We start from the raw sequence: 20,882 nt of genomic DNA on the forward strand, positions 1-20,882 counted from the left end.
GCTGCAGCAGGTGTGTGTGTGTGTGTGTGTGTGTGTGCAAGAGAGAGAGAGAGAGAGAGTACACACATGCACACACACATCTGTGCTTTTCCTGTCAATCTATAAGCTACCTGCAATGATATAGGCCACAGTTTGGATGTGCAGAGAGCATGTCATTTCTTATTTTGTTTACATAGTTTTTTGCCTTCTTTAAATGCTTCCTATTTCTAACAGGGAAACAAAGCAAACAAACCAACAGAAGCCTATCAAGTTTAAACCTTGGATGCACACAATACTTTTAACTGCCCTATGGGTACTGCTCAGCCTCCCAGTTTCCTTCTGACCAGGTATTCCCGTCCACTACAGTCTTCCTCTAGATCCTGGTGATACCTTTGGCTGCCTGGTTGCTGGGCTTCCCTACTGGCTTCTGAGCTGAGACCTGGGGCTGGTAGATTTGTGGGGGGACCAGCAAGCTGAGGAGGCTTTCCAATGGGGTATGGCCCCGGAGGTTCTGCTTCTCCTCCATCTCACTGAGGCCTCTCTAGAAGCCCATAGTGATCTCCATTCCACCCCTTTGGGCCCTTTGCAGCCTAGCCTCAAACTACCACCATTGACTCAGGGCCAGCCCAGTGGATCTCAGCTCAGGGCCAAGCTGGGATTGGAAAGCTGCCTGACCACTCTGCTCAGGGCTCTTAAGCAGGCTGGGGCACCTCATGTTGGTTCAAGGGACCCCACTCGGCTGCTCCTTGCAGAGCCCATGAATTCTGCATCTCTTCATGCTGGAACTTCATGAAGCATGCTTAGCACCTACATTGGATTGAACCCTTTGCCAGAACTTTCTTACTTTCTTTTACTACCATCCTTCAGAGGGAAGGTGGTAGGCTTTCTTTTACATCTCTCCAAGAGCTTTTTTTCTGCCAGACTAAACAAAGCTCCAAGGCCCAGCAGTGACACATGGTGTGACTCTCTCTTCACTTTAGGAGATGGTATAAGCTACAAGTCAGGTAGAGGCAATTTGAATGTCAGGCAAAAAAAAAAAAAAAAAAAAAAAAATCCACCAAACCTGAATTTCAATCCTAGTATCTTGCTAAAGAGGGCACATACCTGGCAATGAGACTTTTGGTTCTCCTTCAAAATGTGAAGGTTCAAATGGAATATGGCTTAAGGATAAAATGCATTGGTTTTATATTTGTAGAATACTGTGTTTCATTACAATTGTTTTATAGGGTCTTAGAGGAGAAAACAAGACCAAGCAACAAAGAAATATATAATTCATTAGCTATAATGGACAAAGAGAACAATATACTTAAGAATAGGCTTTCCAGGGCAGCCAGGGTGGCTCAGCGGATTGGCACCGCCTTCAGTCTGGGGCCTGATCCTGGAGACCCGGGATCGAGTCCCACATTGGGCTCCCTGCATGGAGCCTGCTTCTCCCTCTGCCTCCCTCTCTCTCTCTCTCTCTCTCTCTCTCTCTCTCTGGGTGTGTTTCTCATGAATAAATGGATAAAATCTTAAAAAAAAAAAAAAAAGAATAGGCTTTCCATCACAAATTAGGTAGTCACCATATTTTGCATATTATCTATATGTTTGACTACACCTGCACAATTACAATGTTGGTTGCCACTTGTACATGCATTTGAATTTGCCAGTAATTCTCCTGTCCTCTTTTCAATCTCCCACTACTAATTTATGTTGACCCTCAAAAAAGAAAATGAGGACTCGAATGTCAGAGCATGTGACTTGCATTCTAGGACATATTGTAACTTCCAGAGCACTGACTCAGCAATCTAATGGTTTAGGCTTCATACTCCTGACAGCTGTTTATTTCTTTCAATGTAATTTCAGAGAAAAACATCCAGAAGGGATTTGCTGCCCTAGATCTATCAGAAAGCATATTTAAGATATTCTGTAGTTTTATAATACAAAAATTGAACACTAAATAATCACATCATAAAAGGGTTATAATTTCAGTAGCAATTTATCTGAAATCAGGCAGAAAGGTGTTTAAAGCATGTACCTGATACTTTGCAGAGATTTAATAAGATAGTACATGGGAACAGTAGAAGCTAAGAATTATTTCAATATTATTTTAAGTCAAGCAGGGAATGATAGAATCTGAAAGAAACTTAAAGATTATCTGATTCAGATCTCCACTTTTTGCACCTAGAAAAGCTTACTTATTGACTTCTAGTTGAATGAATAGGGCTGCTCAAAGGTCAGAAAGTCTTGGGATCACAGTCAGTGGCTACAAAAGGAAACTATCTATACATATATGTGTGTGTATGTATATGTATATATAAAATGGAATATTATGCAACCATAAAAGAGAATGAAAGTTTGCCATTTGCAACAACATGGATGGATTTTTTTTTCCAGTTCACCTCTTTTAATCAGCCAGGCAGCTTGCTAGAAACAAGGGTTAGTTTCTGTTAAGGAAGGTCCTGTGCAGTGAATGTAGTCACCAGTGACCTCTGTCTTATTCTCAGTTGCAGTAGAAAGTTGCTTATTCATTCTTACTTTAGCCATGTTGCAATTTCCAGAATCAAAATAGTTTTTCCCATTCTACGAATGTCTCCTTAAGAAATCTGAACCTCCAGGCTTTTGTCCCAAATGAGGGTTTTGCTTTTGATTTTGTTCTTTAGCTTTCTCTGGACCAGTCACTTTATGTTCTATTTCCTTCTGCTCCTCTACAGAGACTGCCTCAGGGACTTCTGTGGACTTACTTCTCCCTCTTACTCCACTTCTCTGGCTCTGCCAACATGGATAGATCTTGAAGGCTTTATGCTAAATAGATTAGGCAAATAAAGACGAATATTGTATGATGTCACTTGTATTTGGAATCTAAAATAAAGCAAATCGAAAACAAAAACATAAAAGCAAACTACTAGATGCAGAGAACAGATTGGAGGTTAACAGAATTGGATGGTGTGGGATGAGTGAAAGGGATGAAGGTGGTCAAAAGGTGCAAACTTCCTCTCATAACATAAGGAATGGGGGTGTGATGTACAGCATGGTGACTACAGTTAATAACACCGTAGTGCATATTTGAAACTTGCTGATACAGTGAATCTTAAAAGTTCTCATCATGAAAAAATGAGTTATTTGTAACTCTGTGTGGTAATGGATGTTAACTAGACATATTGTGGTGATCATTTTGCAGTATGTGCAAATATTGAATTATTACATTACACCTGAAATGAATATAATGTTATATGTCAATTATATCTCAATTAAAATAAATCCTACTTCTTAATTACTAGTATATAAGAAAGGAACTGACCCAAAATCATGTATTAAGCTTATGCCCTGTAAGCTTCCTACAATCACCAGTTTGTTCTAGGGATTTGTTTTGTTGTTGTTAATTAATTGAGACTTTTTCTACATAAATAATCATGCCATCTATAAACAAAGACAATTTTATTTCTTCCTTTCCAATACGTATACTTTCTATTTTTCTTTTTCATCTTATTACATCAGCAAGGGCTTCCAATATGATGCTGAATAGGACTGAAAAGAGGGGACATTTATGTTTTTTTCCTATCTTAATGGAAAAGCATCTAGTTTCTCACCATTGAGTATTGTGTAGAATTTTTGTAGACATTCTTTATCAGTTTGATGAAGTTCCCTTTATTCCTAGTTTGCTGAGAATTTTTATCTTGAATGGATATTGGGTTTTGTCAGATGCTTTTTCTGCATCTGCTGATATGATCATGTTGTTTTCTTCTTTAGCATGTTGATGTGATAGATTACATGAACTGATTTTCAAATACTGAACCAGTATTGCATTCTTGAATAAATCCCAGTTGGTCATTGTGTATAATTCTTTCTATACATTGTTGAATTTGACTCACTCATATTTTTTAGTATTTTTGCATGTATGTTCATGAGGGATGTTGATCTATAACTTTAAATCCTTATAACGTCTTTGTCTAGTTTGGTATTAGTGTTATGCTGGTTTCATAGAATGAGTTAGGAAGTGTTCTCTTTGTTTTGATCTTCTGAAATAGACTGTAGAGAATTGGTATCACTCTTACTTAAATGGTTAATTGGCTTCACCCATGAAACCATTTGAATTGGATGCTTCCTGTTTTGAAGGTTATTAATTATGAATTCAATTTCTCTAATAGATGTAGATCTTTTCAGATATCTGTTTCTCATTGTATGAGTTTTGGTAGATTGTGTCTTTTCTTTTTTTTTTTTTTGATTGTGTCTTTCAAGGAGTTGGTCCATTTCATTTAAGTTGTCAAACATGTGAGCATAAAGTTGTTCATGATATTCTTCTTATTCAAGTAAATTAACATACAATGCTAAATTAGTTTCAGGTGTACAATATAATGATTCAACAATTCTATGCATGTTCATGAAGATAGATGTACCCTTAATCCCTTTATCCATTTCACATCCCTCTACTCACCTCCCTTTTGGCAACCACTGTTTGTTCTCTATATTGAAGAGCCTATATTTTTTTTGTCTTTTTTTGTCCAATAAATGGATAAAGATGTGTGTATATATCCATTCATTTATCAATAGGCACTTGGATTACTTCCATATTTTGGCTATTGTAAAACATAAGGGTGCATGTATCTTTTTGAATTAGGCTTTTCATTTTCTTTGGGTAAATACCCAGTAGTGGAATTACTGGGTCATATGGTAATTCTATTTAAAATTTTTAAGGACCCTCCACACTGTTTTCCACAGTGGCTACACCAATTTACATTCCCATCAATAGTACATGAGGGTTCCTTTTCTCCACATCACCACCTAATACCTGTTATTTCCTGTCTTTTTGATCCTGGCCATTTTAACAGGTGTAAGGTGATATTTCATTGTAGTTTTGATTTGTATTTTCCTGATAATAGTGATATTCAGTGTTTTTTCATGTATCTATTGGGTATCTGTATGTCTCCTTTGGCCAAATGTCCATTCAGATCCTTTGCTCAGTTTGGTTGCATCATTTGTTTTTTTTTTTTTTTAGTGTTATGTAAGGTGCACAGGTTCTTCATATATTTTGGATATTAACCCCTTATCAGATATGCCATTTGCAAATATCAGCCAGGTTGCCTTTCCTTCTTATCTACTTTAACGTGTATGGTTCAGCAGTATTAAGTATATTCAACTGTGGTGAAACAGTTGAAATTTAGAAATTTTCATTTTGCCAATCTGAATCCTTTGATGCACAAAGTTTGAAGTTTGATGTGGCCCCATTTGTCTATTTCTGTTTTGTCTGTCTGTTGCTGTATCCAAGAAATCACCCAAACCCCAGTGTCATGAAGTTTTCCCTATGTTTTCTTCTAGAAATGCTATATTTTTATGTCTTACATTTAGGTCTTTAACAGATTTTGAGTTAACTTTTGTATATGGTGTAATTACGATTTATAATAAATTTATAATTGGTTTTCATCCCCTTTCCAGATAGCAAGCTACTAATATCCTTGGAATTTCCTAAGTGGTAAGAGTGATAAAGGTGAAAGATGCACTTTTTGTTTTTTATAAAAAGCCCTTTCAACCACACCTGAGCTTCTGTTAATGAGATGGCTTTTGGAAAGCCTCTAAGGATGGGAAGAATAATGATTGCCAGGGGAACCAAACATATGATCAGAGGTTTAGAACTGCCAGCCCTGTCTCTTGACCTCTGAGGAAGAGAAAGAGGCTAGAGATTGACTTAATCAACAATGGTCCAATGATTTAATCAATCATACCTATGTAATAAAGCCTCCATAAAAATTCTAATGAAGGGGTTTGGAGAGCTTCCATATTGGGGAGTACATAGAGGTACTAGAAGTGTAGTGTGCCTAGAGAGGGTATGGAAGCTCCACAACCCTTCCCACATACTAGTCCTGTGCATCTATTCTAACTGGCTGTTTCTGAGTTGTATCCCTTATAATAAACAGGTAAATGTAAGCAAATGTTTCCTTGAGTTCTATGAGATACTCTAGTCAATTATTGAACCTGAGAAGGGGATTGTGGGAAACTCCAATTTACAGCCAGTTAGTCAAAAGCACAGGTGACACCTTGAGGTTGTGATTAGTGTATGTGTTGTGAGACTGAGCCCTTAACTTGTGGGATCTGTGCCAAATACAGGCAGTTAGGGTCAGAACTGAATTAAGTTGCAGGACACCAATCAATTAGCATCTACTGAGAACTAGAGAATTGGCTGGTATGGAAAAACCAACACATTGGGTGGCTGGCCAGAAGTGTTGAGGGTGAGAGTAGTTGAAAAGAAAAAAAAACAAACTTCTGTTTGTTTTAATGGATGTTTTAATGGTGTAAAATAAGGGTTCATTATTTTGCATATGGATATCCAGGTTGCCAGCACCATTTGTTGAAGAGATTATCCTTTCCCCATGAAGTGGTCTTGGCACTCTTATTGAAAATCTTGAACATATACATAAAGGTATATTTCTGAGATTTCTATTCTATTTTAGTGGTCTATTTGTCTTTATGCCAATATCACACTGTTTTGGTTACTATACCTTCCTTTGTACTACATTTGGAAATCAGGAAGCGAGAATCCTCCAACTTCGTTCTTCTATTTTCAAAATTGTTTCGGCTCTTCAGGGTCCCTTGAGATTCCATATGAATTTAAAATAACATTTTCTATTTCTGAAAAACAAAATGCCACAGGGATTTTGATAAGGGCTGCACTGAATCTGTAGATCATTTTGGATAGCAGGGATATCTTAACAATATTAAGTCCTCTAACCCATGAACATAGGATGACTTTCTATTTATGTCTGTTTCATTTTGTGTCTTCTTTAACTTTTTCAGCACTGATTTATAATCTTCAGTGTATAAGTCTTTTGCCTCAGGTTTATTCCTAAATATTTTATTCTTTTCAATGCTGTTGTAATAAAATTGTTGAATCCATTTATTAGTTCCAACAGGTTTTTTTTTTTTTTGGCGGTGTCTAGGGTTTTCTACATATAATCATCTCATCTCTAAACATAGATAATTTTCTTCTCTTCCCATTTGAATGCCTTTGAGTTTTCCTCTTGCCTCATTGCTCTAGTCAGGATTTTCAATACTGTGTTCAATAGATGTGACAAGAGTAGAGATCCTTGCTTTTCATAGATGAAGAGCTTTCCATCTTTCACCATTGATTATGATGTTAGCTATAGTATTTCATAAATGGCCTTTATTATATTGAGGAAGTTTCTAATCTTCATTTATTGAGTATTTTTTATCACGAAAGGGTGTTGAATTGTGTCAGATGCTTTTTCTGTATCAATTGAAATGATCACAGGCTTTCTGTCCTTCTTTCTGTTAATGTGGAGTATTACATTGATTTTCATACATTGAACCATCCTTGCATTTCAGGAATAAACCCATTTGGTTATTGTGTATAATCCTCTTAATATGCTGGTGAATTTGGTTTGCTAGTATTTTTAATGAATATTTTTGGGTCAATATTCACCAGGGATATTGCTTTGTAGCTTTCTTGTAGTGCCTTTATCTGCCTTTGGTGTAAGGCAATGCAAGCCTCATAGAATGAGTTACAAAGTGTTCTCTCCTTTTCAATTTCTTGGAAGAGTTTCAGGAGGATTGGCATTAATTCTTTCTTAACTGTTTGGTAGAATTCTTCAGTGAGCTTATCTGGTTAAGGGCTTTTTTTGTCGTGCAGATTTTGGTTACTGACCTAACTCCTAACCAGATACTATTCAAATTTCCTATTTCTTCATGATTCATTATTTCTGTGAACTGTGTGATTTTAGGAATTATCCAATAGTTGAATTTTTCATAGTATTCTTTTATAATCCTTTGACTTTCTGTGACATCAGGTTTCATGTCTCTTCTTTCTGATTTGAAGTTTTTCTTTCTTAGTTAATCTAGTGAGGATTTATCACTTTTGTTGATTAAAAAACCACTCTTAATTTCATTGATGTTTTTGCTGTTGTTTTTCTGTTCTCTATTTTGTTTTATCTTTGCTCTGATCTTTTCTACTGCTACCTTTGGGCTTAATTTGTCCTTTTTACAGTTATTTTGGGTTATTTATCTGAGGTCTTTCTTCTTTTTTATTTTTATTTTATTTTTTTATTTTTGAGAGAGAGAGTGAGCATGTGCAAATTGGAGGTGGCAGAGAGAGAGGGAGAGGATCTTAAGCAGGTTCCACGTGCAGTGGGGAGCCTAGCAGGGCTCAATCTCATGAACCTGAGATCATGACCAGAGCCAAAAGTAAGAGCTAGATGCTTAACCAAACTGAGATACCCAGGTACCCTGCTTCTTCTTTTTTAATATAGACATTTTTAGCTACCCACTTCCCTCTTTGTATTGCTTTTGCTACATCCCTTAAGTTTTAGTATTTGTATTTTCATTTCTATTTTGTCTCAAGATATTTTCTAATTTCTCTTGCAACTTTTTCTTTAACTCATTAGTTGTTTAAGAGTGTACTGTTTAATTTCCACATATTTGTGGATTTTCCAGTTTCCGCTGTGCCATTGGCTTCCAGTTTCACTCCATTATGACTGGAAAAGATACTTGGTATGATTTCAGTCTTCTTGAATTTGTTAGGACTTGTTTTGAGGCCCAACCTCATATTAGTATACCCAGCCCTGCTCTCTTTTAGTTATCACATTTCACATATTTTGATGCTTTCTTTTTGGTACATCTATATTAAGAATTGTTATGTCTTTTGGGTAACTGACCCCTTTATAATTTTGATCCTTTTTACCCCTGAAAAATTTCCTTGCTATCTAGTCTGCTTTGTGCAAAACTAATGTGGCTACTTACACTTTCTTAGTGTTAGCATGGTATGTTTTTCTCCATTCTTTTACTTACATATTTTATTATTATGGCAAAATACGCATAATATAAAATTTATAATTTTAACCATTTTAAATATACAATTCAATGGCAGTACATACATTCACAATGTGCAACCATTACCACTGTTTCCAGAAATATTCCATTACAGAAGCATTGATCACAGAAGCTCTGTACCTATCAAACAATAACTTCTCATTATTCTTTCCCATCAACCCCTAATAATTGTTACTATACTTTCTGTCTTTGTGAATTTGCTTATTTTGGGTATCTCAATGTTATGGATTCAATTTTTTAAGGTTTTATTTATTTATTCATGAGAGAAATAGAGAGAGAGAGAGAGAGAGGCTGAGACACAGGCAGAGGTAGAATCAGGCTCAAAGAGCCCAATGTGGGACTAGATCCCAGGACCCCAGGATCATGCCCTGAGCCAAAGGCAGATGCTCAACCACTGAGCCACGCATCTGCCCCATGGATTCAATTTGTATGTTCCCTCAAAATTTCTATCTCAAATTTTACCTCCCAGTGTGATGTATTGGAAGGTGGCTATTTGGGGACATAATTAGGATTAGATGCAGTCATATAGGTGAAGCCCACATGAATGAGATTAGTGCCCTTATAAGAGTCATGAGAAAGCTTGCTTACCCTTCTCTGCTCTCTACCACATAAAGATACAATAAGAAGTCAGAAGTCTACAATCTGGAAGATGGCTCTCACCAGCAACCAATCATGCTGGCACCCTGACTTCAGACTTTCCAGTCTCCAAAACTGAAAAATATATTTCTGTTGTTTATAAGCCACCTAGTTTATGGTATATTGTTATAGCAGCCAAACCTAACTAAGACATTTACATAAGTGAAATCATACAATATTTGTCCTCTCTGTCTAACTTACTTCACTTAGGAAATTTCCCGTGTTGTGCCATGCTTCAGAATTTCATTCCTTTTTAAGGCTGAATAATATTCCATTGTATGTGTTTATTTTAAAAATCCATTTATCTGCTGATAGACATTTAGGTTGTTTCTACCTTTTGGCTACTGAGAATAATGCTATGAATATTGGTATACAAATATCTGTTTGAGTCCCTGCTTTCAATTCTTCTAGGTATATATCTATAAATGGAATTGCTGAATCAAATGGTAATTATATACTTAGTTTTTTGAGGAACACAATACTGTTTTCCCTAGTGGCAGCATCATTGAACATTTCTACCAACAATGCACAAGAGTTCTAATTTCTCCACACCTCCTCCTGAGTTTTGTTTTCTTTTGTTTTATAATAGCCATTCTATTGGGTATGAAATGGTATCTTATTGTGGTTTTGATTTACATCCCTTCAGTGACTAGTGATTTGAGCATCTTTTCCATGGTAATTGACCATTTGTATATCTTCCTTGGAGAAAAGTCTATTTAAATTCTTTGCCCACTTTTATTTTTTATTTTTTCCATCTCTTGTTTCTTTTTTAAAAAATTTATTTAAATTTAATTTGTCAACATATAGGATAACACCCAGTGCTCATCCCATCAGGTGCCCTCCTTACTGCCTGTCACTCAATTACCCCATCCTCCCACCCATCTCCCTTTCTGCAACCCTTTGTTTCCCAGAGTTAGGAGTCTCTCATGGTTTGTCTCCCTCTCTAATTTTTTTTTAAAGATTTTATCTATTTATTTATGAGAGACACAGAGAAAGAGAGAGAGGCAGAGATAGGGGGAGAGGGAGAAGCAGGCTCCCAATGTGGGGCTTGATCCCGGACCGTGGGATCATGCCCTGAGCTGAAGGCAGACACTCAAACGCTGAGCCACTCAGGTGCCTCCCTCTCTAATTTTTCCCACTCAGTTTCCCTCCTTTCCCTTATAATCCCTTTCACTATTTCTTATATTCCTCATATGAGTGAAACCATATGATGATTGTCCTTCTCTGATTGACTTATTTCACTCCACATCACTTACCATCAGGAAAATACAAATCCTTTGCCCACTTTTAAATTGGATTATTTGTTGTTGAGTTTTAGGAGCTCTCCATATATTCTGGATATAATAATAAGTGATTTGCAAATATTTTCTCCCATTCTGAGTGTTGTCTTTCCAGTCTCCTGATAGCATCATTTGATGCATAAAGTTTTATATCTTGATGTAGTCTAATTTATTTAATTTCTTTTGTTGTTATATCCAAGAAATCCTTGTCAAATTCAATTTCATGAAGCTTTTCTTCTATGTTTTCTTCTAAGAGTTTTACAGTTTTAGCCCTCGGATCCTTTTAAGTTGATTTTTGTGGATAGTGTAAGGTAAGGGTTCCACTTCAATGTTTTTGCATGCGGATTAACAGTTTTTCAGCACCATTTGTTGATCTATCTCTTTTATTTTAATCCATCTGTATCTTTATATTTAAAATCGTTTTCTTATAGACAACATATAGTCTAAAAAACATTTGGTCTAATAAAACAAAAGAGTTTTCTTTTTTTACCTACAGTAATACTCTGTTTTTTAATTGTTATATTTAGATCATTCACATTTAAAGTAATTATTGATTAGTGTCTTCACTCTATTAAATTCTAGGGCATTGCTTGTTCCAGGATATCATAACTTTCCACATAGTTTCCTTTATTTGCAGGTATTTCTCAAAAATGGAACCATTGACATTTTTTTTTAAAGCAGTGTTCACTCACAACTCTGAGATCAAGACCTGAGCGGAGATCAAGAATTGGACCCTTATCCAACTGAGTCACCTAGGCACTTCAACATTTTGGGAGTGATAATTCTTTGTTGGGAGCTGTCCTGTACATTTAAGAATGTATAACAGTATTCTTGTCCTCTCCCCACTAAATACACATAGCACACCCAAGTTCTGAAACCAAGGATGTCTTCACAATATTGCCAAAGGTCCCTTTGTGGGGGGTGGGTGTGAAATCACCGTGGGTTTCTTTAGAGGCTGAGAATGGTAGAGGGGAGCATGTCGTCCCTTGCATAATCATGAAAAGGATTCTCTCCATCAGAGATGGAGACTAAAGTTCAAATTTTGAAGCATTAGGAAAAGATTTCCCTTCCTAAGTGTGAACTCAGACTGCATTCCTCTGAAAATTAATATTCACTGTGAGTGTGTGTGTGTAATTATTTGACCCAAGAGTTAACCACTGGGCTCTTAGATGAATAAGTAAGTATAGCCTCTACTGAATCTGTAGCTAAGTCCTTGAAAGTGTCCAGAAAGTGCCTATGTCTCATCATACTTCCATGCTTCCGAAAGTCCATTTTTATTTTAATTTTTTAATTCATCAATTTTTGGAATCTGCTGTATAACACATAGTTCAAAATTTTAAAGTATAAATAAGTGTCGAGTGAAAAGTTTTTTCCCCATCCCTGTCTCCGGACACCTTTGTCCTTCCCATGAGGTAGCCATACGAACAGTTTCTTATTTATCCTTCCAAATGTATTTTATGCATACACAAATATGTATTTCTCTCTCTCTCTCTTTTTTTTTTTTTACAAAAAAATAACCACATACTGGATATACTGTTCTGCATTTTCATCCAGACTCTTCTATGCATGTACAGCATACATTCACCATTCCCTCCTTCCTAATAGAGCTCTGGCTTGTGCAGTTCTTCTTCCCAAACCTCTACCCACGGAACTCCTGTGCATTAAGAGAAGTGGATTCCAACCCCAGACTTGAGGTTGGTCAAGGGATGACCCACTCTCTTTGCTCTAAATCAGTTCACAAATGGGTATAAGATCTAATTCAGGCTAGTGAACAGGCTGAGAAATTTGTTAGGCAATCCAGGAAAGATATTTTTCTTTTGAGAGAGCTGTGGAAGGGAATCTTTCTCACTTCCTCTGGACATTGCTGCATAGGGAAGTATAGATGAGGCAGATGTTTGAGGCATGGCACTAGAGGAACTGGAGTGCCTGGATTAAGCCAGTCTTTCTGATCTACTGCTGTCCATCCAGGCATAGAATGGAGAGGTGATGACACTTTTAGCAGTCTAGGGTGGGTCAAGCGGCAGGATAATTTAAAATGTGAAGCCATTTCAAATCCATGTCTGGTGTGGCTGGTGGGCTTTGGGTTTACAACAAAAAAATTCCTCTCTTGGATGTATAGTGTGTTACAGTTTAAAGAGACATTCAGGTCTCATTTGAGAGTAACCATGCAAGGCAAGGCTTATGCCCCACTGAAAAAATGAGGAAGGAAAAACACAGTGGGGCAAAATGCTTGTCCAAGGCCACATGATTTATAAGAGTCAGATCTGGAATCTGACCCAACTTTGTTTCCCTACCAGGGCTACTTTTCCTGATTTTCCTGAAAACTCCAGGATGCTGTGGCTCATGGTATCTGTGCTCACAAACACATACTACCCTCTAGAGCAGCAGGACCAGGAAGCTCTGGAAGGTGAATAAGTAGGAAGGAAGCAAAAAAAGTCCTGATGTGATATAGCTGCAGTCACTGAAGCTGCTGCCACCAGGACAATATGACCTCTGAACTCTGACCCTGCCCAGTTTCCTGCATCATGACACTCAAGATTTGTGTCCCAGGAGTCAATGTGCCAGCCTCCAGGCTACACAGGGGCAGGAGAGTGCCCCCCATCTGATGGAAGATTCCCATGTACATTGAGGTGTTATGCTAGAAAGACCCCAATGATAGGTGTTCCTATTGACTCTAAGGCTCCTGCCATCTCCAAAACTCTGGTGACAAGTAAAATGAGTATCCTTTAGTGACCTTCTCTTGATGACAAATTTTCTTTTTTATTCTTATAATCTTTCAATTAATCTCAAAGAATTCAATCCCAAGGGTGAGAGTACAGTGGATGATGGGTCAGAGAGCTGACCTCAATCTAAAGTGGGGAAAAAAACATGTGTGAGCAATAACACACCCCTGCTCTCAAATGTAGTCCAGAGCTTCAGCTGGGTTTATGAATGTGTCATTTGGGCACATGCTAGGCATTGCACACACCCTTTTGTTCGAGCACGAGCCCAGGTATGCCACAGTGGTGTGGCTGCATTTTGTTTTTAATCCCAGGTTTATTTTTAGATCTTAAAACACCAAACGGAATTCAGGAAGTGTGAACTTACTTGAACCAAACTGAAAAAAGGTTTCTCAGCCTCTGCAAAATGAAGCTGCTGCATTCACAACAGTTTTAATTATAACACACTAAATAAATACAATAAGCTGCTCTTTGCTCTGAGGTTGAAGTCTCTATTCTCTATTTTTATCTCCAAGCAAATAAGATACCAGAAGGGAAAGTTACTACATTATGAGTGGATGATTGAACCTAAGCATCAACAAATTCTTTGATATTATTTTGTACTGTCTGCTAAAGAACATCAGTTCTCAGAAGACATACTGTAAACAACCTGAACAAAAATTTTAGGATTTTGGAGAAAAACATTTTCTCTGAACAGGCAAAGGAAAATTGAGCATATTAAAGACACTGCTCTGCATATTTGTGGTCTGTGAACACAATGGTATATTATTCAGTCTTAAAAAGGAAAAAAATTCTGACACCTGCTACATACAATGTGGATGAACCTTACGGTTCCTGGAGGACATTGTGTTAAGTGAAATAGGCCAGTCATAAAAAAAACAAATACTGTATGATGCCATTTAAATAAGTTTTCTAAGAGGAGTCAAATGCATAGAAAGTAGAATGGTGCTGCCGGGGGCTAAGAGAAGAGAGGAATGGGGAGTTAGTGTTTCATGGGTGCAGACGTTTGGTTTTGCAAGACAAAGTTCTGAATGCGGATGGTGGTGATGGCTACATATCATGAGTGTATTTAGCCCCACTGAACTGTACACTGAAAAATGGTTAAGATGGTAAATTCTATGATATATGTATTTTACCACAATAAAAACAAAACAAAACAAAACAAAAAGCATGCTGCTCTGAAATAACTTCAAGGCATAATTCTCATTTTGTAATTCTGTAGGGCTGTTGAAAGAGGGATAAAACTCTTTCTCATCTTCCGTAGTCTGCAGGGCCTCAGAGCTCAGGCCATGAAAATTGAGATCACTCCAGTTACAGCTACAGCTGGGCTCTGGAGGAAACTGGGGATCTAGGAACAGAACACCAAGGAAGTAGTCAGCTGAGGCCTTAGTGGGCTGAAATCTTAAAAAAAAAAAAAAAAGAAAGAAATCAAATTTGAAACAAAAAGAGCTACTATACTGAAAGAATATTAATTAAAAAAAAAAAAAAAAAGAAAGGGCTGGCAAGTGGATAGAAATCCCTTCCAAAGAGAAGAAAACAGACATGGATATTTCCATTTATTTCCTTTTCGAAGCAAGCCATACTACAGATGAGAAAATTGAGATGCATGGAAGTGAAGAGGCTTGAAGCCCACACTTCACTGAATGGCTGAAGCCAATTTTATTCCAGCTTTGTCTATCTCAAAGTTTGTTTTTTAAGATTTTATTTATTTATTCATGAGAGACACAGGGAGAGAGAGGCAGAGACATAGGCAGAGGGAGAAGCAGGTTCCCTGCAGGGAGCCTGATGTGGGGCTTGATCCCAGGACCCCGGGATCACCACCCGAGCCAAGGGCAGATGCTCAACCACTTAGCCACCCAGGCATCCCTGACTCAAAGCTTTAAATGACATCAAGATCATTTTTTTAAAAGATTTATTTATTCATATGAGAGAGAGAGAGAGTGGGGCAGGGGCAGAGGGAGAGGGGAAGAGAAACTCCAGCCAACTCTGTGCTGACCATAGAGTCTGAGGTATGGCTTGCTCCCAGGACCCAAAGATCATGACCTGTGCTGAAACCAAGAGTTGGTCGCTCAACTGACTGAGCCACCCAGGTGCCTCCAAGATCATTTCTAAATCAAAGATTCGATCCTTACAGTTACAGAAAAATTAACAAGCTGCCCAATCAACTGTTTGGGAAGTTCAGTCAAATAACTGCACAAGAAGTTTTATAGAGAGGCAGTGTTATTTTGAACACTTACACCATTTTTCTGGTGTTTCAGAACCAAACAGAACATTTCTTTATGATATACTTTTTTAACGACACAGATGCTGAGCTTTAATTTTGAAATCACCCAGTATATTTGTCTTGTTTTTCCCCCAATTTTTATTATACATTTTTAATGAAAGAAGACATAACCATTATCATTCATCATAAAATATAAAACAGAGTAGATTTTGTAGCCAATCAAACCTGAGTTTAGTATTGGGCACCCCTGCACTTTATACCACACTTGGGCCAAATGGCCCCCTCCTGCAGGCTTCCCCACACCCCTGAGCACCCATGACCACCAGTGGGCACTGCCTGCATGCTCCCATAGCCTCTTTACTTACTCTAAAGATTCATCAATTCAACAAAAATATGTTTAAGCCACTATGCTTGGCTTGGAGCCCTGAAGACCAATGGCGTCTATTGTCAGGATAGTCATTGGGCTTTTGGACTTCTTTTTATTTCCGTGTGTGTGTGTGTGTGTGTGTGTGTGTGTGTGTGTGTGTGACGGTGCCAATGCCTGAGGGCTGTGTGTGCAGTATAGCTCACTCCATGTTGCTAAATATCTCTGCAGACTCTTGGCTGTTCTTGCCTCTCCATTCACACCCTTTGGGATCTGAAGTTTGTCTGTCCTGTTCATCCCTGAAATTGGAACATGTGCTTTCTCCTCTCATCTCTCAGGGGGGTTCAGATGCTTTTTCTGGTTGAGAGCTGAAAGGTTGCACCATCTTAAGTAGTCATTTTTGTTCTGGGTACAGGACAATTTCATATCCTTCATCTTACTACCTCTGGCATGGTAAACTACCTGCTTTTGTGACCTAATACGGGGAACAAATAGTTCTTCCCTCAAAGTGTTTTGCCGGGCAGAACGATGTTATTTTTATTTATATTTCCTCTTCAGTGACATTATCTGCACAGCCATATGGCTTCAATGCCATTTCCCCGGCATGCAGGACTAAATTCCCTCCTGCCTTCCCACGGAGAACCCCTCATCTGCTATGTATGTGACTAGTCCCCTTTCTTTCGGTCACTCTACCGGGATTATCTATCTCTAAGGGTATGACGATAAGAATAATCCAAAATATCCTTCTGTTCAGTTTAAGTAGTAAATTATACTTTCTTCTATTTTCTCTTTGGCTGAAAGCTTTACAAGAAGTTCACATTTCTTCTTACATATGTAAACAGCAAAAAGAATTTAACATGCGTGTTGTTTTTTTGGGTGTTGGGTTGTATCAGTTCTTTATATAGCTTGGATACTAACCCTTTATCAGATATGTTATTTGCAAGTACCTTCTCCCATTCTGTAGGTTGTCTTTGAGTTTTGTTGACTGTTTCACTTCCTGTGCAGAAACTTTTAATTTTGATGTAGTTCCAATAGTTTATTTTTGCTATTATTTCCCTTGCCTCAGGAGACATATTGAGAAAAATGCTGCTATGGTCAGTGTTAGAGAAATTACTGCCTGTACTCTTTCCAGGGATTTTTGTGGTTTCAGGTCTCACATTTAGGTCTTTCATGCATTTTAAGTTTTTTTGTGTATAGAGATCACACTACTATAATGTAATCGCACTGCTAGGTGTTTACCCCCAAATACAAAAACACTGATTCAAAGGGATACACACAGCCCTGTGTTTATTGTGACATTATCTACAGCCAAACTATGGAAGCAGCCCAAGCGTCCATCACTGGATAAATGGATAAAGAGGTGATAATTCCATTAAATGGAATATATTGCTCAGCCCTAAAAAAGAATGAAATCTTGCCATTTGCAACAGCATGAATGGAGCGTGACAGTATAATGTTAAGTAAAATAAGTCAGTCATAGAAAGACAAATACCATATGATTTCATTCATAAATGGAATTTAAGAAACAAAACAAGAGAGCAAAGGGGAGAGAGAGAGAGAGAGAGAGAGAGAGAAGCTAAGAAACAAACTCTTAAGTCTAGAGAACAAACTGATGGTGATCAGAGGGGAGGTGGGTGGGAGAATGAGTCAAATAGATGATGGGGATTAAAGAATACACTTATTAAAAGAATGTAAGATGTACCCTGTTAGCTGGTTTGGAATTGGAAATAGCACTGGGCTCTTTATCTACAGTCTCAGATTCTCATCAAGCAGTTGATAAATCTATTTCTTATGTATGTATGTATGTATGTATGTATGTATTCATGAGAGACACAGCAGAAAGGCAGAGACACAGACAGAGGGAGAATGAGGCTCCATGCAGGGAGCCCCATGTGGGACTCGATCCCGGGTCTCCAGGATCACACCCCAGGCTGAGGGTGGTGCTAAACCGCTGAGCCACCTGGGCTGCCCCTATTTATTTTTTTTAAGATTTTATTTATTTATTCATGTGAGACAGAGAGAGAGAGAGGCAGAGAAATAGGCAGAAGGAGAAGCAGGCTCCCCATAGGGAGCCTGATGATGCAGGACTCAATCCCAGGACTCCAAGATCACAACCTGAGTCAAAGGCAGATGTTCAACCACTGAACCACCCAGGTGCCCTATTTCTTCTTTAAAATGAACTTGAAAAATAAATAAATAAATAAAATGAACTTGAATATACAAGTTCCCACAAAGCCAGGGCCCATGCACATCACATGAGAATGTGGAGAAGAATCAAGGTAAAGAGTTTAGATATGAAGTATCTTTTCTCCCCCATTCATTTTTTGAGTTTTCTGTCTTATTGATTTGTAGAGTTCTTTGTACATGCTAGATCTGTGCCATCCAATAGGATAGCCACTAGTCCCATGCTGCTATTAGAGTTACAATTAATTATATAGGTAAATAAAATTAAGAATTCAGGGGTTCAGTTACGCTAGTCAGTTACACTCATCACATTTCATGTGCTCAGTAGCCACAAGTAGCTAATGACCAGCCAGACCTGGCACATTTTCATCACTGCAGCAGACTCTCCCAGGCAGAACAATCCCTTGTCAGTTTTATTCATTTCAAATGTCCTCTCCTAGATTATTGTTTTCTGCTAACTTTGACAAAGATGGCTTCACTGAACAGAAATGTTTAGTTTTTATGTGGTCTTATCCATCATATTTTGCCCTTTCATTTGTGCATTTAAGATATTGTTTAAAGGGGCACCTGGCTGGCTCAGTTGGAAGACCACGTGACTCGAGTGAGTTTGAGTCTCACTTTGGGTGTAGAGATTACTTAAATAAGTAAAACTTAAAAAACAAAACAAAACAAAAAGATCTTGCTTAAATAATCTCTTCCCTGAGGTCTCCAAGACATTTTCTGTCACTTTTTTGTAAAGTTTTATGATTTTACTTTTCATATTTAGGTATTAAACCCAGTAGGACCTTGCCTTTTTTGTATAGTGTGAGGTAGGGATCCAACTCTTTGCTGTCCATTTATTGAGGCGGTTTTCCTAATCATTGCTGCTAACACATTGATCTTTCCTCTCTGGTTTGGAGTGTCACTGCTCTCTTGTGCCTGTCCTGGGCCTGCATGTGGTAGTTTGTAGGCTCAGCTGCAGGCTGCATTTATCTCCTCTGCCAGAACCAAATTTCCTACTGTTCCAACATTGTAATATGACTTCACTTAGGGGGAGTACTCTACAACCGCTGGCTCTTCTTTAGACAAATTGTCACAGTTATTTGTGGACCTTATGCATCTAGACACATTTTAAAATCCATTTTTTGAGTTTCTCAAAAAAATACATGTAGAAAATTAGCAATCAGTCACTAATGAAATACTGTCCTTTAATTTAAAAATAGTGTATGTGTGGGGCAAGCTCTGTGATCTACTTCTGAACCTAAGGATGAAGCTCCAAGTATTAACAGTGATTTAAAATCCATTCCCTAGAGTTTCGATTAGTCTGGGTATCTTTAAATGCTCATTTCCAAAGTGCTTTGCCTTTGGAGGCTACTAATGCATGCAGTGTGTTGCCATGGTAACGGTTACTTTTAGTTAGTACTTTTTATAGATTAAAGTGTTACACCCTGGAGTCTTTTCATGTAAATGAAGAAATCTTAAGACTGTATGATACTTCATTTAATGTAGATATTTAATGGCACAGAGTCAGACTTAACCTACCGGAAATGGAACATTTTCAGCCTTTATTTTTAACATGGACGTGCACTGTTACCAGAACTGTAACAGTTTCATGAACATTTCTGTTCTTTTTTTTTCCTCACAAAATACAAGTTAACCACTTTATCCATTGGAATTTATCAGCATTTAATAATTGGTGGCAAAAATGTGTGTGTCTGTCAGGAGTTTGTACATATCACTTTTCTTTTCTATCTAGGGCAAAATCCCACTTATAGTGGAAAGTCAAAAGACTCAGAATGCAGTGTCTCACAATCTAATAGGGGAGATATCACAGGGCACCCGGGGTAGAAGGAGCACATGGGCGTGGGTGTGGGTATTGACCCTGACCTTCACAGTGTAGCATTGAGCTTCAATTTCCTCAATCATAAAATAGGATTATTATACTTACTTTGCTGAGCAATTGTGTTGATTTTTTAAAAAGATTTTATTTATTTATTTGAGAGTGAGAGAAAAGAGAGAGAGAGCACAAGCAGGAGGAGGCAGAGGGAGAAGCAGACTCCCCGCTGAGCAGGGAACCCAATGCAGGACTCGAACCCAGGACCTTAAGATGATAACCTGAGCTGAAGGCAGACACCCAATCGATTGAGCCACCCGGTCGCCCCACAATTGTGTTGATTAAATGTATCTTTGGTTAGTGACAACTATGATTTTTAAAAATGACCAGATAATGATTTCAAGTCAATATTTAAGACAGAGAGAGGGATGCAATATATCTAGCATGAAAGTATTGAAGAAAGTTGAGAGTGAGCAGTCATGGGCAACCATCAGAGAAAAGACCCACGTCTTCTGCTTCCATGCACAGAGGGAGAAGGAGGACAGGGGCAAGACCTCAGTAGAGCTATGGGTCTGGGCAGAAGGGCCATAAGGCTGGTGGGGTGATCGGCCAATGAGGAACAGTGTCATGGTGACAGGAGGCCCGTAGTGTGGGCTGAGAGCTCTGTGCCTCACACAGAGAGTGATGTGGTGATAAGAGGTATGTCTGAAAGATCTGACAAAAGTAAGTGGCACATGGAGATAAGTGTGAAGGCTATGTCCTTGGCCTGCGAAGAGAAAGGCCTGAACTCAGGCTTCAGGAAAGTGAGATGAAGGTACAGATCTCGGGATCCCTGGGTGGCGCAGTGGTTTGGCGCTTGCCTTTG

General features: G+C 38.1%; 1 pseudogene; it reads right to left on the bottom strand.

The window, feature by feature from the left end:
* Positions 1 to 2,369: 2,369 nt before the first annotated feature.
* LOC140595273 (cAMP-regulated phosphoprotein 19 pseudogene) lies at positions 2,370 to 20,646 on the bottom strand (annotated as a pseudogene).
* Between the last annotated feature and the right edge of the window lie 236 nt (positions 20,647 to 20,882).

This window comes from Vulpes vulpes, chromosome 14, assembly GCF_048418805.1.
Source record: "Vulpes vulpes isolate BD-2025 chromosome 14, VulVul3, whole genome shotgun sequence".
NCBI lineage: Eukaryota > Metazoa > Chordata > Mammalia > Carnivora > Canidae > Vulpes > Vulpes vulpes.